Source organism: Vombatus ursinus, unplaced genomic scaffold (genome assembly GCF_900497805.2).
Source record: "Vombatus ursinus unplaced genomic scaffold, bare-nosed wombat genome assembly UNPS02000577.1, whole genome shotgun sequence".
Lineage (NCBI taxonomy): Eukaryota > Metazoa > Chordata > Mammalia > Diprotodontia > Vombatidae > Vombatus > Vombatus ursinus.
The window spans coordinates 24,806,234-24,831,162 of record NW_020940355.1 but is presented as its reverse complement, the minus strand read 5'-3'; the positions used below and the strand labels follow the sequence as shown (position 1 = coordinate 24,831,162).

Sequence of the window (24,929 nt, the reverse complement as noted above, 5' to 3'; positions counted from 1 at the left end):
AAATATCAGCTTTTTTTTTTTTAGTTAAGGTTAAATATTAATCATTAGTGTAACTCATGTGTCTCAACCTCTGTGCTTAGTTGAGTGACTTACAACTCTACCTTTTCAGCTGCCTTATGTTTGTTCTCTTGGGTTTTGTACTCTGAACAGGAAATTCAAAACCATGAATGGAACAGCTTAACCTCAGTTGCCACAAATGTTGGACCATAGAGAAAAAAACCCACCCAATAGGCAAACCATGTCATATCAAGCTTTTACAACAAATAGATTAAAATTTGAAGGAACATCAGAACAGAATGCAAGAGGCAGGATGGGAAAGTGGGAGAAGCAGCCTCTGAGTCAAGAAAACTGGTTTTGTGTCCTGTCTTTAACATATTCTAGCCATGTGACCTTAAACAAGTCGCTAAACTTCTCATTTCCTCAGGCAACTCTCTAAAACTATAAATTGTAATCTGCATTGGTAGAGGGAGTTTCCTTATCATGTTGAGAGTTCCCTAAACCAATTAAATCAGACAGTCAACAAGTATTTATTAAGCACTTATTGTATGCCAGGCATTGTGCTAAGTGATGGGAATTAGAAGAAAGGCAAAAACTGTGGTCTGTGTTCTTAAGGAACTCACATTCCAATACAAGAGATAGGATAGGTATACAGTAAGTTACAAATGGTGGAAAGGAAAGGAGGAAGAAAGGAAGGAAGGAAGGAAAAAAGAAAGAAAGAAAGAAGGGAGGGAAGGAAGAAAGAAAGACAAGAGGGAGGAAGAGAAGGGAGAAGGAAGAAGGGAGGGAGGGAGGAAGAGAGAAAGGAGGAAGGAAAGGGGGAAGGGGGAAGGGGAGGGAGAGGGATAGGGAGAAGGGGGAAGGGAGGGAGGAAGAAGGAATGGAGGGAGGGAAAAGGGGAATGGAAGGAAGGAAGTTCTTCGGTATGAAGACTGATTACAAATCAAACTGTCCCAACCAGTCATTCATGAAGTATTTTTATCTTTCTGCTTCACATGCCTAATGTCTATAGAAATGTCAATACTTTCTCCTTCTTCATTGAATTGTAATAAAAAGAGAAACTGTTCTTCTATGGAGGTTGGTTTTTTTTGGTTTGTTTTGATTTGTTTTCTTTTTTCACTCTCTGATCAAGGGAAACGAGTCCTCAGGAGCCCAAGTCTATGAATGGATCCCTGAAGGACGCAGTGGTGTCTGAGCTGAGCAATCAGGGCTGCTGGGTCGCCGTGTCTGATCTCTATGCCATGAACTTTGAGCCAAGGGCCACAAGGAACAATATTGTGGGTGAGTGGTAGGTTCAAGCCAAAAGTTATTACTTTTTTTAAGGTGCTTGTTTCTCTCTCAAGAGATCCACCAACTTTAGTCTCAGATGACTACAGAGTGAGAACTGAAACAATGGGCAACCAATTTTCTTTCTGTATATTTAAAAAAATTTTTAAAGTTCTAAGATAATCCTATGAAATGAACAGCAACTTCTAGACTCTGAGCCTCTGTAAACTGTTCAGTTAGTGGTTCGGGTGTTGACAGCTTGGCTTCTACATTCCTACCTTGTTCCCCCGAGGCAACACCTCTTTTAGGTTGGGGAATGAGGGAGATTACTTTCCTAGGCAATAGGTGGGAGATCTCCTTGGGGAATCACAATTCAAATTTTCTCTTTTTAAAAAATTTCAGCAAATCGAAAAGCATTTATCAGGCACATACTATGCACCATGTATTGTGCTAGACACTGGAGATACAAAGACAAAAATGAAACGATCCTTATCTAGAAGGTTTACTAGAGCTGGAATGGTAGAAAGCACAATGAATTAATTCTGATTCAGATAAACTGGGTTTAAATCCAGCACCTGCTCTTTAAGTGATGATCAGAGTCTAATCTTAAGAAGACCAAAGAACAGAGGGACAGGATAGAGAAGATGCCTTAGAAGAAAGCAGAGGGGCTAAAGGATCTCTATCTGAAGAACGTTTTTCCTAGTTAGCTTGGAAAAACAGAGGAGAGAGAAAGGGAGAAGACAACAGGCCACACAGACACTCAGTTCTTCTAAAAACGGGCTGGTTTCATACCTTCTTGCCTAAAAATATCTCCACTAGGCTGTCAGAAATATTTCACTCCATCACAATGAGTAAAATTTAATTAATTTGAAATTTACACAAGCCTCTCTTTGAAAATATAAACTTTTGGGGACACAAGAAGAGGGGTCAGGATCTGTACTGAGGAAACTTTCAGTCATTCAAACCTTAGTGTAAATCACTAGTATCAAACTCAAATAGAAACAGATCCTTGTAGCGAGATACCTATTGACTCAGAAAACCACAAATTAACATCATCTGTGTTGTATTTTTATTTATTTTGTTAAACATTTTCCAATTTTAATTTTAACATTAACATTTTAATCTAACTTGGGTTGGGTTTTGCCCAACAGGTAGGTCCCAAGTTTGACACCTCTGGTGTAAGCAAATCAGAATTCTTTCCTCCTGTCACATAGCTGAGATCAGCTAAAACAAAAAAAAAAAATGGATTGGCCTTTGACCAAATAAATGGTCTTTGACCAACTGTAGCACTATCAATTTTGTGACCTATCACAGCTATCTGCTAGAAGAAGAATATTAGTTCCCAGTCTTTTGGGGAGCATCTGTGATTTATTTTAAAGGGATCATTAGAATAAGATTTCTTTTAAGTTACTGGGAATAAGAATAATTAGGCCTAGTGAATTTCTCCACAGGTGCTCTAAGCAACTCAAAATCCTTCAATTATGAAGTAGAAACATATGAGGCCTATAAGAAAAGATCTCTGCCCAGTGATGTGGTTGAGGAGCAGAAGAAGGTGAAAGAAGTTGATCTAGTAATATTTCAGGTACGTTTTTCTTTTGATCAAACATGTTGAACTGGCTTCTCCCAGGGAATAAGTATGTCTGGGTAATATTTCTCAGTATTTGAAATCTCATTAGCCCGGCCTCCCAAGCACATATCAGAGCACTATTTAGTGAGTTATATAAGCTTTATTAGCATAGCACAATACCTGGCGAATAGTAAGCAATTAATAAATGCTTGTTGATTGACAATTATTTCCTTCAAAAGTTGTATCTACCATTGGAAAGAGAATTGATGTCTTCCTTATTATAAATTTGAATCTTGGAGTCCCAAGCAAAATATTAACAAAGGGTCCCTGTACTCTCTGCCCATTGGTCCAAGAAATGTCTTCTATACACCTTGAAGCTTCCTTTCATCTTATGGGTCCCCAAGACTGTAGCAGCTACTAGTTAGGTCCACACAAGAAATTATCCAGACAGTTCAGGTTGAAAAAATACTTTCACCTGAATTATTGGCTGGACCTTGGAAGCAAAAGTCTTCCTTTGTCCCACATTTCTGATTAATTGACTCAGCTCTTCCTTTCACTTCAGCACACTGTACTTTTGAAGTCTAACTTATCTAAGGGTCACATATGCAGGCCTCCCTCATTTTATTGTACTTCACTTTATTGAGGCTTTGCAGATATTGTGGGTTGTTTTTTGTTTTTTTTTTACAAATTGAAAGTTTGTGGCAACTCTACTATATAAGTAATTCTATAGTTGCCATTTTTCCAACAGCATGTGCTCACATTGTGTCTCTGCAACATTTTGGTAATTTTTGCAATTATTTCAAACTTTTAAACTATTGTTATATCTGTTATGGTTATCTGTGATTAGTGATCTTTGACATTACTATTACAATTGTTTTGGGGTGCCACAAGTCAGGCCAATATAAGACAGCAAACTTAATCGATAAATGTTGTGCGTGTTCTGACCGCTCCACCGACAGGCCGTCCCTGCCTCTCTCTCTCTCCTTGGACTTCCCTATTCCCTGAGACACAACAATATTGAAATTAGGCCAATTAATAACCCTACAATGATCCCAAGTGTTCAAGTGAAAGGAAGAGTCAATCGATGTGGTAAATTTCATTGTTGTCTTATTTTAAGAACTTGCCACAACCATCCCAACCTTCAGCAACCACCATCCTAAACACTCAGCAGCCATCAACATTGAGGAAAGAGCCTCCATCAGCAAAAAGATTACAGCTCGCTGAAGGCTCAGATGATGGTCAGCATTTTTTAGCAACAAAGTATTTTTAAATTAAGGTATGTGCATTTTTCTAAGACATAATGCTATTGCACACTCAATAGACTGCAGTATAGGGTAAACCTAACTTTTATATGGGCAGCTAGGTGGTAGAGTAGAAAGAGCATCAGGCCTGGAGTCAGGAAGACTTGAGTTCAAATCTGGCCTAAGACACTTACTAGTTGTGTGACCCTGGGTAAGTCACTTAACCCTGTCTGCCTCAGTTTCCTTGTCTTCAAAATGAGCTGGAGGAGGAAATGGCAAACCACTCTAGTATCTTTGCCAAGAAAACCCCAAATGGGGTCATGAAGAGTCAGACATGACTGAACAACAATAACAACTTTTATACGTACGGGGAAACCAAGTTGCTTTATTGTGATTTTGTCTTTATTGTGGTGATCTGAAATCAAACCCGAAATATCTCCAAGGTATGCCTGTGCAGCTGCTTCCCAGAATCCTGAACCAAGAATTCAGCCCCATATGTTTTAACCTATTTAAAACTATTTTGAGTAAAGCTGGGAGCTCAAGAGACATCGAGTCCTGAGCTGTGATTGTAACCTTGATGGGAAAAGTCAGAGTGGCTCATAAACCCGTCCACTAATTAAATCCAAAGAGTCAGAGTTGTACATCAGTATACGCCCTTGCACGCCCTGGCTGTGTAAAGAGCAGGAATACAGGGCTAGGACCAGAAAAAAATTGTGGAAGTGCTGCCCTCTTGTGGACATGGTAGAGCTCTGCGTCATCAATGTCTGGTGCAGCTCTTGTTAATACATAATTGAAAGAAAGATCTGCCAGGCAGCTAATTTTTTCCCATTCTGTACCAAGTCGGAATTTAATACGTATATTAAAAATTAATGCATCGGACTAGGTGTGAGAATATGGCTTATACCGTCAGCCTTGGCTGATGAGTCTCAGGAAGTTTTGCTGAACTTCCTTTTTCTCTCTCTCTCTTTTTTTTTTAACTTTTTGTTATCAGGGATATTGAGGGTGGGAGGTGGGAAAGAAATATTTGTAAATGAAGGTGATGAAAAAATAAATATATCAATAAAATTTTAGTTTATGTCAATGTAAAAGCACAAATCGTCTTTGTTAATACATTTTAATCTATGTCTCACATGAAGACGAAGCTTATGTTTAGGAGGTAACCACCTGTAAACATGAACATAAAAGGGTCCTAAAAATAGTAAAAGGGGCAGCTAGGTGGTGTAGAGGGTAGAATGCTGAGCCTGTAGTCAGGAAGACTCATCTTCCTGAGTTCAAACTGGGCCTCCGACACTTACTGGCTGCATGACCCTGGACAAGTCACTTAACCTTGTTTGTCTCAGTTTCCTCATCTGTAAAATAAGCTGGAAAAGGAAATGGCAAATCACTTTGGTACTTTTGCCAAGAAAACCCCAAATGGGGTCCGTACCACCTAACTGCCCCCACTGTTGGCTAGCTCCAATTAATAAAAAGCTTTTCTTGAAATCAGACCTACATCCACCTCTTTGTAACTTCTCCCATAGCTCCTAGTTCTACCTTTTGGGATGAAACACAAAAAGTTTAACTCCTCTACTGAAGACAGCTATTGTATTTGTCCCGAAGTGTTCTCTTTCCCAAATTAAACATCTCCAATTCCTTCACTGGGTTGGACTAGAAGGCCTCCAAAAAAGTGTGTTTAATTCAAGAATTCTAAAATGAAAACCAATGTCATTTCATCTACAAAGCTTTTAGACAGAATATCTTTTTAGACAAAGACTATCTTTGTGAAATGAATATATTCATGATGAAGCTAAGTATACCATGTGCTTTGCTGAAGTATTTTTAATGATTAATATTTAGTTTACTACTCCTAAAGACTTAATTTGGAAACTTTTAATAGTATACTTTTTAAATAATTAAACAAAATTATTTAAGAGGTATGTTGAATTAAAAAAAAAACTAGTTGAGAATGGGAGTAATTTTTAAATATCCATTTACATTTTTTTGTTGTTCAGTTGTTTTTCAGTCATGCCTGACTCTTCATGACCCCATTTGAGGTTTTCTTGGTAAAAGTACTGGAGTGGTTTGCCATTTCCTTTTCCAGATCATTTTACAGATGAAGAAACTGAGGCAAACAGGGTAAAGTGACTTGCCCAGGGTCACACAGCTAGTAAGCATCTGAGGCCAGATCTGAATTCAGAAAAATGAATTGTCCTGACTCCAGGCCTCCTAGCTGCCCCCATTTACATTTAGAGACATTAAAAATAATGTATCTTGAATACATTTACCTCTGACTTTTGACTGAGTGTCTTTCTGTTTCCTTCCTATAGTTTCCTCTGTATTGGTACAGCGTGCCCGCCATCATGAAGGGCTGGGTAGACTGAGTGCTCTCCCAAGAATTTTTCTTTGAAATCCCCAAATACTTTAACAAAGGTTTCTTTCAGGTATGTACTGTGGAATATATTGGATTTATCATTTGTGGAAGGAAGGTTTAATATAGTGCAGGTTTCTAAAACAGTTTCTAAAACCATCTCAGAATTTGAAAGTTCGCTATCTTCTTTCATCCTATTTGATTGGTTTTCTCATTTAGAGATGAGGAGTAGTTTTTGCTTCTTTGTCATGACACGAGATCCAGCTTGCACCAAGATAAACTATGTATTTTGAGGTATTTCTGGGTTTTTTTCTATTTTTTAATTTTTCTAAAACTTATATACACAATAAGAAAAAAAAGAAACATATTATAAAATTAAACATTAAAACTTAAATACAAAATAAGAAAAAAAAACCGTGTCATGTGCACAACAGAACATAAGAATCAAAATACATAGCAATAAATTTCCATTTCAAGAAAGCCTATGTAATAGATACTGTGAGTTGTGTTGAGAGCTATCCATTTTTTTTTTGCTTCCCTGTAAGTTTTCTTTTATTCTCTGCTGAGCTCGAGGTATTTTTTAAAGAGCAAGGATATTGACATGTTCAAAGCAATTAATGACACTGTCTTTTTATCTCCCTAAAATCATTAATAATAATAATAAATAATGATGATAATAATAGCTTACATTCTGCATAGTATTTTAAGGTTTGCAAAAGTTCCCTATCTACATTATCTCATTTGGTCCTGAAAACACTTCTGTGGGATAGCATCATTACCTCTGTTTTACTGATGAGGACATTGAAGTTCAGAGAGAATAAAGGATCCACCCAGGGGCACACAACTTGGATGTCCGAGGAAGGATTTAAATTCAGATGTTCCTGATTCCAAGTACGCTGTTCTATCCGATGCACCACGCTGCCTCTCCAAGACATTCCTTTCTTCAGTGGCACCTATGCCAGATCCGTAGTCTTCCTGCCCTTCCAATTGCTCTTTGATTCCAGTGTCGTCCCACTCTGCTCCCCTCTAGCTCTACTCCACATAGGGGCAGCAATGACTTAAGACTTAGCACTCCTAAGAACTGTTCAAGTCCAATATGTTGAATTCTGAGATTTCTCTTTATGACCACGATCTTCTCCTTCAACTTTTCCCATTCCTTTCTCTCCCATTGAACTTTCTCTTCACCCTCATCTCAACCCCTAGCCCCTCCTTCCTCTAGTCGATCTTTCCAGTTCTTGTTTCTCAATACTGTCCTACCTAGTCTGGCTACATTTTTGTTGTTGTTGTTCAGTTGTATTTGACTCTTTGTGACCCCATTTGGGGTTTTCATTGCAAAGATACTGGAGTAGTTTGCCATTTCCTTCTCTAATTCATTTTACAGATGAGGAAACTGAGGCAAGCAGGGTGAAGTGACATGCCTAAGGTCTCACAGCTAGTAAGTGTCTGAGGCCAGATTTGAAATCAGGAAAATGATTCTTCCTTACTCCAGGCCCGACACTCCTATCTACTGTGCCACATTTTAAAAACTGGTTAATAGCTTTAATGGAATTCTGAAAATTCAATTATATGTCCACTACACACACACACACACACACACACACACACACACACACACACACTATATTTTTGGTGTGCTGGTTCTATCTTTTGAATCAATTCACACACATGGTGGAAAGGAATGAGATACAGTACATACTTAACAAACCTCTATTACCAAAGAAAACTATTTAAGTTACATAGATTGAGTTTTATTCGAAATATCTTTGCAATTTCTATATATAGAGGAAAATAGACTGAGCACTCAAAGTCAATTTTAGTCAGACTAAATTGCCCCCTGTATTCAGAATTCCTGCTCGAAGCATGGGTACATGAAATATTTCTTTATATATCATCACTGTTTGGTCTTGCTATGTCTGTGTATGTCAAGATATACACAGATATACATATATCTAGAATATTTATGTATACCTGTGAGTGGGTTAAGTGGGCTAGCTTGTATACACTCTGTCACCAGTCAACTGGATTAGGCCTTTGGGCAAGAGCCCCCAAAATAAGTAGATTAACTTATCCAGGGACTAGGGCCTGTGTATGTACATTGAAGATCTAAATGTCACATTCAGACTTTTACTAAAGTGAGCTAAAAGCTAATGTAGTGCTATACACTTGTAACCTTTGCCCCTGGGGAGGCTGAGGTTGGTGGATCAATTTAGCTAAGGAGCTCTGACCTTAAGTGTGCTGATCAGTTCTGCAGTCCACTGATCAACAGCTATTTGCCGAGAGCTTACTCAGCAGCCAGGCCTCAAACTCCTCTATCCCTAATTGTGAAGTCTGGAATAAAAATGGCGCGTCCCAACATCAAGATGGGAGGGTACCAGGCTGCCTGAAGAAGGGCAAACCAGCCCAGGATAGAAAGGAGATGAGGGCAAAGCCCCATGCCAATTAATAATGTGATTAGGCCTGTGAGGGGCTACAGCACTTCTAGCCCAGGCAAGTAGGAAGAGTTAGTCTCAAATGGTAGAATGATAGACAGATAGTGATAGATAGACAGACAGACAGATAGATAGACAGTGATACACAGATAGACAATGATAGATAATGATAAACAGATAGTGATAGACAGATAATGATAGGCAGATAGTGATAATGATAGACATTGATAGACAAACAGATAGTGATTGATAGATAGGCAGTGATAGATAGGCAGATAGATAGATAGACAGACAGTGATAGATGATTGACAGTCATAGATAAACAGATAGGTAGATAGTCATAGATAGATGCACAGACAGATGGATAGACAGTGATAGAAAGATATATAGGCAGTGATAGATAGGCACATAGATAGAAAGACAGACACAGATAGATGTTCTAAGTAGATAGATAGATGGATGATAGACAGTGATACAAGGGCAGATAGATAGATAGATAGAGGATAGGCAGTAATAGATAGGCAGTGATAGGCAGATAGACAGAGAGAGAGAGAGAGAGAGACAGTACGTGAGTTAACCATGAACTTGCCCTTGCCATATTAGTATACACACCCTGGCAACATGTCACCACTGAATCAGTGTATGGTTCTCCCCAGTGAAAGCATACTTTACTTTAAAATTTCCATTTTGCTTTTTTTTTTTTAAAGGTTCTTGGGGGAGGGTAGGCAGAAGAATCCCAAACCAGTTGAAAGCTCAAGAGTCTGCATAACTGTCCACTTCCAAGTTTAAATTTATTGTATTGTTTCTAACCAAAATTTCTTTTAAAATATTACAAACCTTTATTTTCTTTCATTACAGAATAAATTAGCCCTCCTTTCATTCACTACTGCTGGGACTGCCGAGATCTATTCTAAAGGTGAACTTAGTGGAGATATTAAATACATCTTATGGCCTCTATAGGTAAAACACAAATACACGGCTAGTACCATATGTTCCCTTACCTCATTTCACCTGCTGCTGTAGAAAATGTCACATTCAGACGTGATCAATAAGTATTTGGTGAGAACTCACTCAGTTGCCGGACCTGAAACTCCACCCTCCCTAGGTGCAGACCTAGAATTGTGCCTTGCACCTACCAAGTCACAGAATCACAGATGCTGAGAGTTGGAAGATCCTTAAAAGGACTTCTCTATAACATCATCGACCCAGCACAGTTGAGAGAAAAGAGGCCTTGAGGTCAGAGGACCCGGGTTCAAATCCAGCCTCTCACATTACCTGAATTACCTCAGATAAGTCACTTGAATGCTAGTACGTGAAATAAAGAAGTTAGACTGACTGACCTATGAGTTGGCTTCCAGGTCTGGATCTATGATCCATGCCTGTGGTACCATTGAATATGAAAATCAAAGGCTTCAAACGAGGGAGAACAAACACCCTCCTAAGGTAGCCCCACTCCACATTTGAATACTTCTAATTATTTCAAAATCTAAATCTCCCTCTCTACGGTTTCAATCTCTTGCTCTGAATTGTGCTCTGTAGAGCCAAGTGGTACAATTCTATCTATTCCTCTTGCCTATGGCAGCCTTTCAAATACTGAAACACAATTATCATGTCCTTCTAACCCTTAGGTTAAACATCCTCTCTTCCTTCAAGCTCTACAAATTGCTTCCTTCCATCGAAGTTCAGCTAAATTGTCACTATTTTTGTAAAACCTTCTGTGGTCCCCCTCCAATATTCTCTTCATCATCACCTTAGCTTTGCATTTACTTCATCTGTGTATTTGCCATATATGCCAGTGGATTGTAAACTCCTTGATGGCAGGACTTCCGTTCCCTTAAACAAGCATGAAAGATGCATCTTTCTGAGTTCAAATCTGGACTCAGACACTTACTAACTGTGTGACCCTGGGCAAGTCACTTCACCCTGTTTACCTCAATTTCCTCATCTGTAAAATGAGCTGGAGAAGAAAATGGCAAAGCACTCCAGTATCTTTGTCAAGAAAACCCTAAATGGGCTTATGAAGAGTTGGACACAATTGAAAACAACTAAACAACAACAAAACATTCTCCATTATCTTTGATTGACAGAGACTCAGCAATCATATCTGCCAACTCTTTGAGCTACAAAATTAATATTGACAAAGCATAGATCGGAACAGGCTCAAAAGACTTCACTGGCTCCCAATTTCCTATAGAATAAAACACAAACTCCACTGTTTTATATTTAAAGCCCTTCACCATCTGGCTTCAACCTATCTTTCTCGACTAATTTTGCATTGCTCCACCATACACTACACACCAAGCAAATTGGCCCAACTTGCTGTTCCCTGTATACAACATTCCATCTTCTGCCTGTGTGAATTCTTCATCCTTTTCCCCTCTGTCTCTTGGAATTCCTGGTTCCATTCAAGCTCAATTCAAGCCACCTCTTGCAAGAGGCCTTTCCTGATCATTCCCTTCTTCTTCTTGTCATCCTCATCCTCATTCAGTCATTTCAGTCATGTCCTCTCCTCCTCAAAAACCTTGGGATGCTCCCTATTGCCTCCAGAATAAACCGGAAACCCCTTAGGCTGACATTTAAGGATCTCCATAGTTTGGCTCCAACCTTCCTTTTCAGTCTTATTTCACAATACCTGCCTTCACAAATCCTACGTCCAAATCAAATTGGATGACCAGTTCCCTGAATGTGACATATCATCCATGGCCATGCACACAGGCTGTCTTCTATACATTGAAAATACTTCCTCTTCATCTCTGCCTTTTATAATCCTTATCGGTGCCATCCCTGTTCTCCATATCAGATATTTCTTCAGTTTTCCCCAGAACATTTTTGTCTAGTTCTTCTCTTTTTTCCTAAATCATTTCCTACCTTAAATCATACTTTTGTTGTATGGGGTGTATTTTACCCAGTAAAATATAAATTCCTTGAAGAAATTTTTTTTAAAAAATTGTATCTTTTAATGCTTAGCACAGACTTTTATGCAAGGTAAGCACTTGACAAATGTTGGATTATATTTAATTAGTCTTTCTCTCAGCACTTAGGTACTTAAATTAGAACGTCAGTGTTCTACCTTGGGACCAGTTCTAAGGGGGTTCATTTATTCATGCAGCCAATGGACCTCATTATGATAGAATAGCAATAGGAGGGCTCCAAGAATTTAGAAATGAAACTCATAACATTGGTAACTGTGGATTATTATTATTTGTTTTCTTATAGTTGTATCCTCTCTTATCCATCTGATTACAGATTCTTTATTTTTTTTCCTTAAGAGTATTTTTTTCCAATTACATGTAACGATAGTTTTCAACATTCATTTCTGTAAAATTTTGAGTCCCAAATTTTTCTCCCTCTCTCTCTTCCTCCCTTCCCCCCTCCCCAAGACAACAAGCAATCTAATGTAGGTCATACATGTACAATCATGTTAAACATATTTCCACATCAGTCATGTTTACAGATTCTTTTTTTTTTTTTGGCTAGGCAATGGGGTTAAGTGACTTGCCCAAGATCACACAGCTAATAAGTGTTATATGTCTGAGGTCAGATTTGAACTCAGGTCCTCTTGACTCCAGGGCAGGTGCTTTATCCACTGCGGCCATCTAGCTGCCCATTACAGATTCTTTCAAGGGGAAGGTAGGGACCATGTCTTCTGTGCTTTAAATTTTATCACTTCTGTTTACTTAATTATTTAAAACAGTGGTCTGTCCACAGTGGGAACTCAATAAAGATTCACTGCTCGACTTGGCAAAAATTAATGAGTAGGGAGGGTCTGATGATTTGCAGACTACATAGTAAGTGCATTCATCTCATCCAATCCAATTTCGTTCAACCCACATATTAAGCACCTACTTTGTGCAAAGACTTATGGGCTCAAAGGTTCCTAATTAGTTACTCTAGATTATTTAATGTCTTAGTTCTTTGATTGAACTGAAGAGTGGCTGGATAAAAGAGAAAATAAGTTAATGATAGAAATGCAGTTTGTTGTCCTGGATGGTGGTGGGTCATGGCAACAGGGAAAGAAAGAGGCCATTTCCTTGAGTATATGATCTGGTTCCCCAATTTACCATTTTCACATTTTGATAAAATTTCAAAACGCTTTGGCCCTGGAATATCTCTTTTTTCTTTTTCATTCATTCAACAGATGTTTATTAAGTATCTTGAAAGAGGCTGAAATACCGAAAAGTGAGATGACAAAACTGCCTCTATATCTGTAGGAAGGCAGTTTGGTATAGTAGTGAGTTTGCTGGCTTTTGAGTCAGAATACCTGGTTTTGAGGAGGAGCTAGGTGGTCCAGTGGATGGAGTGTCAGGTGTGGAGACAGGAAGATTCTTTAGGAAGGTTATTTTGGCAAGCAGATGAAGGATGGATCGGAGAGGAGAGAGACTGAAGTCAGGGAGATCAGAAGATATGAGGTTCTGAACTAGGGCAGTGACAGTGTGCATGGAGAAAGAGGAATAGATACAGAAGATTTGATCATTCAACAAACATTTGCTTACTGTGATCCAGACACTGTGTTAAGCACTTAGGATACAAAGAAAGGCAAAAACACAATCCCTGCCCTCAAGGACTCAGGATTTGGCAAATGATTAAATATCAGGAGGAAGAGAGAGACAGAGAGAAAGAGAGAGGGAGGGAGAGAGGGAGAGAGGGAGATGAGGAGAGGGGGAGGGAGATAGGGAGAGGGAGAGAGGGAGGGGGAAGGGGAGGGAGAACTTAGAAATGACTGAAATTTTGAACCTGGATTCTGTCCTCACTATAAACAGGGAAATCTGAAAGTTGGGCAGACCTAGGGAAGAAGTTGGTGTTAATTTTGGACATGTTGAAACAGTTGGCAATGTGGGACATTGTGGAACTGTCAGACTAGATATATCGATTTTTAAATTACCTGTTTTGAATGTGGGTAATTGAGTTCACAAGAATAAATAAGATCAGCTTTCTTTTTTTAATTTTATTTTTAATTTATGGAATAAAACAAGCATTTTCATAAAATAATATAATAATAAAAAAGATGATTGCACATGAAACTGCAAATCTATGATGTGTAAGTTGCTATTCCTTTTAAATACATAAAGTTATCATGTAAATTTCTTTTTTTTTCCTTTTTTTCCTTCCTCCCCATCCTAGAGATGGCTACCATTAGACACAAATAGGTTTATTTATGTAAAATTATTCTATACATATTTCTATTTATCAGTGTTTCTTCTAGATGTAGATAATGAGTCTTTCTTCATATGTACTTTATAGTTAATTTGGGTATTTATAATAATCTTTTATTTCTTTATTAATTTATTTTTAGTTTTTAACAATCACTTCCATAAGCTTTTGAGTTTTAAATTTTCTCTCCCTCCCTCTCTACCTCCCTCCCCAAGATGGCATGCAATCTGATATAGGCTATACATATACATTCCTATTAAACATATGTATTTATAATAATCAAAATGACTTACTCAGAGTGAATAAAAAAACTTAAAACAAGATTGCTGTTACTGTATGCAATATTCTCTTGGTTCTGCTCATTTTGCCCTTCATTATTTCTTACAGAAAAAGACAGAGCCTTAGAGGACACATGCACTTGGAGTATGATGGGAGCCAAATGGAGTTAATTAGGGAAAACTTGATGGAGGAGGTGAAGGAATAGACATGAATTGCTAGAGAGATCATATTTTCTACAAAAGCAAATGGTCAGTTCAAAACAGAAAGGATATGCCTTCTCAGAAAGGGGCCACAAAATGAGGCTTTCTCTGAAAGATGGAGTGAAGAGTAGACACGTGTTTTCTACTTAACCTATTAACTAATCTGCATAATTAATTCCAATTAATTTCATAGGACCATAGATATAGAGTTTGAAGGGACCTCAAAAGCCCATCCCTCTCATTTTGCAGATGAAGAAACTGAGGCCCAGGGAAATTAAGTAACTGACCTAAGTTCACATAGAGTGAACTCATAGAATTTGAGCACCAGTCCTTTGACTCCAGAGCCACTGCCCTGACCATTGTACACAATGCTGTATTTGGATTCAAATGATTTTGGTTGGAAATGTTGTAGATATCTGAATTACAGGAATAGGATTAGTAACTCCCAGTTGTCCAAAAGACGTCCTTTGATTCACAGTGCCCAGTATCCCTATTTTAATGGACAGCTTATTTGTTTTCTGTGAATTGCTAGTTTTTAAAGATTTTGGTTTTATTAATTATTTTCGAAGAGTGATGCTTCCCCTTTATTACTTTCTTTTGGCTTTTTAGCTGAGTATTAATGCAGTGGGTACCATTTCTAATTAGTTCCTTTGTCCCTTTCTGAATCTAGCATGGTGTGTTACACTTCTGTGGTTTCAAAGTCCTCACCCCACAAATCAGCTTTGCTCCTGAACACGCATCAGAAGACAAAAGAAAGGAGATGGTGGCATCTTGGGCAAGGAGACTGGTGACCATTTGGGATGAAAAGCCAATACACTGCACTCCTTCCTGGTACTTTGAATAAGAACATTTTGTATTGCATGCAAGGTTTTCTCTAATCTTTGGAAGCTATGAGCAACTTCTCAGGGTGCATGAGCATTTGTATGCAGGATTTAGTGTCAAGAACCCAATAAACCTTGTAACAATTAATCATATGCTTGTAATAATTTACATAACAGGTTGCTTAGTAATTGGGCATAGACAGCAGTAAATGTATATTGTTTCAACCAACGTTTTACACAGGCAGGCCAAGAATTTCTGGGGTTAATTTTTGAAGGAGAGGACAGAGGAACTGAATCCATAATGACTAGACCTCTTCCTTTCTCCCACAGCTGATAACTGTCGCCCCACGTCCTAGGCATGGATAGTCAGGACTAAAAGTAAATAGAGACCCAAGTTTCATTTGTCTTTACAGAAGTCAGTCTTTTCATTTTTGCAGTGAGAGTTATCTCCCTTTGCTGAGAAATTGATTTTATTTTATTTTTATTTATTTTTTTTAGGCAATTGGGGTTAAGTGACTTGCCCAGGGTCACACAGCTAGTAAGTGTCAAGTGTTTGGTCTGAGGCCGGATTTGAACTCAGGTCCTCCTGACTTCAGGGCCAGTGCTCTAGCCACTGCACCACCTAGCTGCCCCTTCCTCATCTCTTCGTATATTTCCCCCACCCTGTTTGGCCCCTAGCTACCCCAAGAAATTGATTTTAAAAAGGACATTGTAAGCCTTAAGCTTCATTTAGAAGGTTCTTGAGAAGACCTCAGTATCTACCCTGGGGTGTCTTTATCCTTCCCCCTCCTTAATTCAATAGTATGTATGGTATAGTTTAAGGGAAAGTACTACTGTTCAGAAAATCTTTCCCACACACTCCCTGAAATTCCACCAATTAAGAGTTCATTTGGGTCAACCAAGAAAGAAACCCTTGGAGGGCTAAGGAGTAGGTTAGGAGTAGGAGGACTTTCAGCCAGTTAGGAAAATAAGCTGATTAAAGTATTTTATACTATAAAATATGATTAGTATATGATTATTTTATACTATATATATTTTATACTATAAAGTACCAAAGGAGTTGAATAGCAGTGCTGCTAAGGGTGAAGTTTGGAATGAAGAACTTGTGTTCTGTTTGGGTAGAGTGTTTGGTTAGGTCTTTGGGTAGCAGGAGACATTAGATACTTGGGGAATGTAAGAGAGAAGATATTGGAAGGGAGCTTAGGAAGGAGCATTAAACTTTGGTCAGGACTCTGACTACCATCATTGTCCTATGAGTAAAGGAAGGAAGGAAGACAATGAAACAAGAAAATGAATCAAGAACTCTTTCCATTAATTGTGAATCGTCAGACAGAAATTTCCCTCTGGAAAATGGAAGTTTTAGACTCTCTTCCTGCTATTCCCAAATTGTCCTGTCTCAATGATGCATTCAAACAAATAGCACACGCTGTTTAGTAATTCATTGATCAACAGTTTTATCACATTTACTTGCTTATGAAAGCAAAGTAAATTTTTAAGCACAAAAGATTAAACAAACTTTTAAGAAAAAAGAATAATGTCTTTTAACACCCTGAGGAAATGAAGCGGTTTAGGGGTTCAGGGGTTCTGGGACCCCAAAATCACAACACACAGGTCCTGCCCAAAAGAATTCGACCCAAGCCTTCTTTCATCCAAAGACAAGATTTATTAGAACATCGGTCATATTGGGCAGACTTTTAAGGAGTCTGAACATTAGAAAACTATTGGCTAGATTATAAGAATCTGAGCAGTGCCTAGATTTTAAAAATCTGAGCATCTTAATGGAGACAAGGTGGACCCTATATACAGAAAGACTGTGGAAGGGACCTGGGAGTGGCCAGTAAGCTGGGGTGAACAGAACTCCTGGGACCTGGACCGCATGGCCAAGGGGAGAATGGAGCCTAGCTAGGATTAAGAGTGGGAAATGGCCAGGGGGCTGTACATAGAGAGGTAAAACAAAGGAAGGCCAGGCTAGATTAACAGAATTGGGAGATTGGGTGTAGCCACAATGAAAGGTCAGTTGATGGGATTATAGTTTCAGGCAAATGCTAGAGATTTGGCCAAGTGGGAAAGTCCAGGGTTTTTCCTTTCTGAGTTCTCGATCCCAACCCCATCAGAAACACCAGGTTCCAAAGTGAGTGATTGCCCTCTTAGGAGAGAAAGGGAAAGACAAGGGGAGAAAAATGAAGATCACTGGTCTTGGTTGCCAGTTTGAATGGCTTTCAGGAGCACAGGATGAGCAGGAGGTTTTCTGCATGATTCCTCCACACTGCTTTGGCTCCAGATAGTTTGCAGAAGGAGGGCATGAACAGTTTTGGAGATCAGGAAAGGCTTTCATGTAACAGATGGCAATTGAGATGGTCTTTAAGGAAACTGAAGATTCCAAGAAGCAGAGGATGATGATGGAGTGCATTCTCGATGTGGAAAATTGTCAATTGAGAGGCATAGCGATAGAGATGAAATTGTGTGTGTGTGTGTGTGTGTGTGTGTGTGTGTGTGTGTGTGTGGTGGCTTGCTGTATATTGGTGAGCAGGCTGCCTAAGCACTTACTTTTCTTTTTGCCTGAGTTATAAGTCCCTTTCTTTTTTGTAGGCCAGGCTACTCCTCCCCATAGGATTCTGTTGTTTTTGTTAAGTCATTTAAGTCATATCCTACTCTTCATGACCTCATTTTTTCTTGGCAAAGACAGTGACAGTTTGTCATTTCTTCTCCAGCTCCTTTTACAATGAGGAAACTGAGGCAAACAGGGTTAAGTGACTCATCCAAGATCACACAGCTAGTTTAAGTGTCTGAGGCAGGATTTGAACTCAGGATGATGACTTTTCCTGACTCCAACCCTGGCACTCTATCCACTGCACCATCTAGCTATCCCATACTAGTCATAGAGATATAAATATAAAGAATGAAACAATCCCTATGCTCAAGGGGTTTATATTATTTTAATGGGAGAGATAACAAGGACATGCATGTAAGGATGTAATAGAGTTGTTGATGTTGATGGAGTAATTCAATAGTCAGTCCACTTAAGTAAGTGGTAAGACAGCCTAGTACCTTAAAACAGGTGAAAACAATCAGTCAGTCTCAATCACAGACTTTGGTTTCAATCTTAGGCTTTAGATGAAATGTGAAAAGTCCTTGAAATAATTTGAAAAATAATCATATTCCAGGTGACTGAGGAAACATAGTCATGCCTAATAAGTTGTCTATAAAATACCCAGCTAGTTGAGAAACAAAATTATTCTAGAGATTGGAGCTAGTCTGATGTTCCAGTAAGCTCCTTGAGGGCAGCTAGGTGGCATAGTGGGTAGAGTGCCAGACCTGGAGTCAGAGGATAAGAAGCGATTTTATGTAGTAGAAAGAACAATGGATTTGGAGTCAAACATCCTAGGTTTGAATCCCAATCCATCTGCTTACTACATGACCTTGAGTCAATCACTCAATCTCTTTGGCCTCAGTTTCCTCATCTGTAAAGTGAGAGAGTTGGGTTGGATGCTCTGAGTTTTCTTCCAGGTCTAGTTTTATGATTCTATGAGGAGCAAAAGAAAACCAAGATGGCTATCCAGACTGGACAGAAATAGAAGCAAATAAAGGTGAAATAATCTCAACAAATAGGAAGGAATGGAAAAGTGAGATTGGAAGCACCTATTCACTCAAAGACATGCTGGTTTTTAAAAAGATGATTAGAGAACATTTAGATTTGGGAGTAGGTGGTGGAAAGATAGGTGGGAGACTCAATGGTACTTTCCCTAATTCACCTTTTTTAGTAACTTGTAACTTCAAAAGCCTTTGCCTCTGGAGAACCACCTGGGTGGAAGAAACTAGTAGAGGGCATATAAGTTAGCTTAGTTAAATTATTTTTTTCCAGGCAGCTTTTACCAGTTCCTCTTAGTACTTGGCTCTTGGAACAAATTTTCTCCCATTGCATTGCAGCTGTTGATGAGGGTAGTTTGAGAGTAAACAGATGTTAGCTGGTGCATGTAAAGCATAAGAAGAGGAACAAATACAAAAAGAAAAAAGAAAAAAGAAAAAGAAAAACCAGCTCTGAGTTTAGATTCTGCAATCTCATACTTCCAAACACCCCCTTTGCTTTTTCTCTTTACAACATTTTTAGAACTTAAATAAGAACAGATCTCATAGGTAGCATCTCTTTCAACTTGAAATCTAGTTCTTGGATTTTAGTCAACAAGCATTTGTTAAGAACTTACATTGCTCCAGGCACTGTGCTAAGCCCCAGAGGGAGAAATAGAAGCAAAAAGAAAGGCAGTTCTTGCCCTCAAAGGAGCTTCCATTCAAACAGGATAAGATATTAAAGAGCTCTGAAAATCTGGTGGAAAAACAAAGAGCTAGAAAAGGAAGGGAAGAAGGTTAGCCGGGAGTCCTTCCTCAAAACAGATGTTCTGGAAGGAATTCACCAATAAGAAAGGGAGTCACGGAGCAGAGGGATGTTCCAGGGAGAGGAGACAGCAGAAACATGATGGTGAAGTCGGGAGTCAGAAGCAGGGCCAGGAGAAGAGGAAAGGATGGCTGGCCTAGGACCTTGGGTTTTAGAGGAAACTGTGTCAGATAGTTGAAAGAATACATTTCCTCTATCATACACACAATTTCTGATGATGCTAGTGTTGAGTGTCCATGCAACATCATTAATCACACCGATGTGGGAAAGTGAGTAAGGAAATGAAATGAATATTGAAACCCTAAGCTACTTAAATGAGGCAACATTTCCAATTATGCTTAAAAAATACGGGCTTCTATGAAAGGGGTTACAAATACTTTTCAATGACTAAGTTTAACAAATATTCAGCTATAAGTAGAATAAAAAATAAATACAAATGAAAAGTGAGTGGGGAGAAAAGACATAATTTAAATCAGAAACAGGGGTCATAGTCTACCTTCTCACACCATCCCATTCCAGAACACCTGTTGCTAAGGAATTCTCCTATTCATGAAAGGGTACTTTAAAAGGCTGGTACAGACAGACCCTTTAAAGAAAAAGGCCTCTTAGCTAAAGGGTAAATGCGTGTCAACAGCTATCCTCCTCCCTCTTGGCTTTTGGCTATTGCTCAGAAAAAAACTAATAAATATCTGTAGGCAGTATGTCTATCACTAAACATTGGCCATTGGTGAGTTGTTTTTCAACCACGTCCAACTGTTCGTGACCCCATTTAGGGTTTTCATCGGCAAAGGCACTGAAGTGGTTTGCCATTTCCTTCTCCAACTCATTTTACAGATGAGGAAACTGAGGCAAACAGGGCTAAGTGACTTGCCCAGTATTACACAGCTAGTAAGTGTCTGAAGCCAGATTTGAACTTAGGAAGATGAATCTCCTTATTCTGAGCCCAATGCTCTATCAACTGCACCCCCAAAGCTGCCAAACATCTGGTTATTAGCAAACTCCAGTTTGAATCATGGCTCTGCGATTTACTACCTGGGTGACTTTGGAGAAGTTATTTAATCTTTCCGGGCCTCAGTTTCCTCATCTGTAAGATGGGGGGGGTGAACTAGATGCTTTTTAAGGTCTCTTCTAGTTCTAAATCTGTGATCCAAAACTCCACTAATTATCTAAGATCCGGGAGAGGCTAAAGAGAAAGAAGGAGAGGGAAAATCTTTTGTAGAAGTAAATGAAGATTGACTAGTATTTATTTGTGGAGTGAATAGGAATGGGAAAAGTCCTGAAGACTTCCTGTCAGTAATGTGTTCCAAAGGATCTAGATAATAGGGGCCAACCCTAGACAAAAATGAAAGAATTGAAATGGCTTTGACTTCAAAAGTCAATCCCTTGTCTTTATTCCTAGAGATTCCTTGATCGTCCTCACCAGACCACCCATGGAAAATAAATTCCCTATAAGGCATTGTTTCCCTATTGCAGTTCTGCTGCAATTATCTTTTACAAATCTGCTAAAATTTTTCTTCCAAAAGTGCTTGCTTCTTTTTTTCATTTTTTTATTCATTTTAAACTTAACTACAAAACATGAAAAGAAAACAAAGAACATTTCCATGTACACAGCAGAACACAGAAGATTCAATAGAAAGCAATATATTTCCATTTCCGACTATTTACTTTTTTTTAAACCTACGTAATGAATACTACACATTGTTTTCAAAGCAACCCAGCTTTTCTGTGCTTTGTTCTAAGTTTTCTTTTGTTGTCTGCCGAGCGGCCCTTGCTTCTTAAAACCTCTCAACTTTAATAAGTGTACAGTCATTCTTCTTCCTCTTCCTCTGTTCCCTCTTTTTGTTCCTCCTCCTCCTCGTAGGTCCCATCCTTCTTCCCAGCTCTGGGGTCCTGCCAGGCCCTGAGTTTAGGAGGGCTGCTACACTCAATCTGCTGAAGGTAGAGTGTTAACTCTCTCTCTACTCTGTAGAATTTAATTTTTGTTTTTTGTGGGGTTTTTTTTTAATGGAACTCATGTACAAAATGTAGTTTGCGTGAGGGTTTAGGCTGGATTTCTCCAACTATAAGAGGAAGAGAGCTTTAGCTGAGAACTGGCCTAAAGCCAGGAAAACCTGAGTTGCCGTCTTGCCTGACATATAGTGGCTGAGTAAGTCAATTAGCATTTATTAAGTGCATATCTTGTACTGGGCACTGTGCTAATCACCAAGAGACAAAGAAAGGCAAGACACTGCCGTCAAGAAGAGCATTCCAGGCAAGTAATAGAGCAATTGAAAATGCTGAGAGTTGGAAAATGGAGATGGAGTGTCTTGGTCAAGAAGAAGGCCAGTATCACTGGATCTCAGAGTAATTGTGGGAGAGGAAAAAAGGCCTAAGAGACTGGAAGAGGGGTAGGTAGGGAAGAGGAGAACAAGTTTGTGAAGAGTTCTGAAAACCAAAAACAATTTTATATTTTATCTTGGAGGTGACCAGGAGTCGCTGGCATTTATTGGGCAGGGGTGGGAGGAGGAGTGACATGGTCAGATCTACATTTTAGGGCATCTAGGTGGTACCGTGGTTAGAACCCTGGGGCTGGAGTCAGGAGGACTTGAGTTCAAATCCAACCTCAGATACTTATTAGATGTGTAACCCTGAGTCACTTAACCCTCTTTGCCTCAGTTTCCCCACCTGTAAAATGATATGGAGAAGGAACTGACAAATCATTCCAATATCTTTGCCAAGAAAACCCCAAATGGGGTCACTAGGTCTGACACAACTCAACAACAACAACAATCACCACCACCATTTTAGGAAGATCCTTTCAGCAGTTGAATGGAGGCAGTGGGGAGAGACTTTTGGCAGGTATATCGACCAGCAGGCTATTGCAATAGTCCAGGTATGAGGCCATGAGGGCCTTTACTAGGCTGATGACAGTGTTAGAGGAGAGAAGGAGATCTATGAGTTATTAGGAAGGTAAAATCAATAGATCTTGGCAATAGATTGGATATGCATGACCCTGGACAAGTCACTTAAGCTCTTCTGACTCTAGGCAACTCTCTAAGTCTGGATAGAAAAAGCGCTGACAAGCAATGGTAGAGGGATTTTCCTATCCAGATCCAGAGTCCTACACTCCTACACAAAAGACTCTGTAGCTAATCCATATTAGAACGCTTTATTTGCTAGTCTAAAGGGTGTACAGACTGTGCCATCTAGTGGTGGAGATGGGTGTGGCCTCAAAATTGGACTTAGAAATTTTTATCACAAAAGCATAAAATGAACAATCCCAAAGGAATTCTGTCTCTTGAAACACAGCAGAAAAGAAATGTCTCTCCTGGGTCAGAAAGGATCCATACTTAATGACAACCAAAAAGAAGTTCTAGCCACCAAACACAATTGGAGAACAGTCTTACAGTGCAGACTCCAAGGACCACCCACTCTGAAGGAAAATTGCTTAAGTGGGCTGGAAAATAGCCCATGACAAGATATCCACCAAAGCTTTGAGCTTGGGGTATAGGCACCACATTGGAAAGGCTAGGACACCCCTGGATTAATTTCTGGTAAGATTTGTAACTCTGGAGCTCATTTCAGCTGGATAGCTCCTGGTTCCTGTCAATATAACTTTATACATCTCTTCTCAGGGAGATTTGCATTTCAGCAAGAGATTTTCACAGCTGGCAAAACTGAAGCCACAAAGAAATGAATCTCCACTAGTACGGTTAAAGTACTGTGGTTAGCTGCATTTTTCACATTTTTATTTACATAAGAGTTGGTTGTTTATCTTTCTTATTCCCTATCCCCTCTGCTCCCACTACTAGATTGGAGATGCCTTTAAGAATTACAACCAAAAAAATCTTTCTTGAGTCCTGAGTAATGTCTTATACACAGTGGGCAACCAATAAATACTTGTCAGGAAAAAAGTAAAAATTTCCTAATAGAAACAAACTAGTAGTAGAAACTACGAGGAGGGTATATACAGGGACAACCCTACAGACATTTTCAGAGTAAACAGATTTCGCCTTTGGGACCTTCCCATTTCCCTTTCTGGACCCACTTTCCCCAAGGGACCAAAACCCAGTGCCGCCTTCTGACTGCCAAAACCTCTCTTCCCCTCCCCCCCCCCCCCCCCACACTGCAGTGCCCACCCAAGCTTGCCCCATTCTACCCCAAGGACCAAGATTGTCCATTCTTCCTTCCCCAGCATAAGATGAGTGAGACAAAACTAGAGAGTACATATACCCTTTCATTCCCAGAAGATCCCTTCAGGACCTCTCACAGCAAAGAGTTCACCCGCATACAGGCTACTTTTCCCATGGTCTAGGCAAGATTAAGAAACAATCCACAATTTTGTATTGAGCATCATGTAGGTGCAATATGGTGATGGGGCCACTAGGGGGCTACAGTACCTCTTGACTTACGCTCTAAATTTTCTTTTGTGTGTGTGAATTTAATCATTAATAAACACATTTTAATATACAAAAAGAGGCTTATATAAGGAACTGTGGACTTTTTTACATGCAATTTTTTTAAGGTGTGTGTGTGTGTGTGTGTGTGTAGAGATCAAACCTGTGATTTCATTAGTATGAGGAACTCCTGGCTGAGGGGGGAAACTCCCTCTCCTTCTACCCATTCAGGTTGACTCCTTATTTGCAACTTTAAAGTCTTAGAGAGTACCCTGAGAGGCTAAGTGGTTTACCCAGGGTCACACAGCCAATACGTGACAGAGATGGGATTGGAAATCAGACCTTTTAAGATCAGGCCAATTCAACCACTGAGACACGCTGTCTCTCAACAATTATATGTGGGAGTGTTTGTGTGTGGGAGTGTCTACACACTGTTTGAAAAACAAAGTATATATACAAAACTGTTTGAAAAACAAAACATTTAATAAAACAAACAAAAAACAGAGCCCAGTGTTCGTAAGCAAATTGAAAATATATTAATTTGAGACAACCATACATATACTCACATACATATACAATATATTATACTATACCACATATGTAGAATACATATATATGTTCTAGACATATAATTTAATAGGGTAGTAACAAAACCACTCTATTTATGTCACCTTCTACACTTTTCTACTCTCTTCTGTTCATTTTTTTGTTTTGTTTTGGGTTTTTTGCTCATTTAAAAAAATGTTTTATTAATGCTTTTGGAGAAGAGGGTAACAACATATCTATCACTCTCAACTAACTTGGCAAACCTATCCCCATCGACCCAAGTCAAAGTCTTCCCTTGTAACAAATCTATCTATCTATC

The 24,929-nt window shown here is 39.1% G+C and overlaps 1 long non-coding RNA gene and 1 pseudogene across 1 annotated transcript in view; one reads left to right on the top strand and one right to left on the bottom strand.

Moving 5' to 3' along the window:
* LOC114027549 overlaps positions 1-24,929 on the bottom strand; it is a 70,810-nt gene that overhangs the window by 8,779 nt on the left and 37,102 nt on the right. The window lies entirely within an intron of this gene.
* Positions 1,143-15,335, top strand: LOC114027476 (annotated as a pseudogene).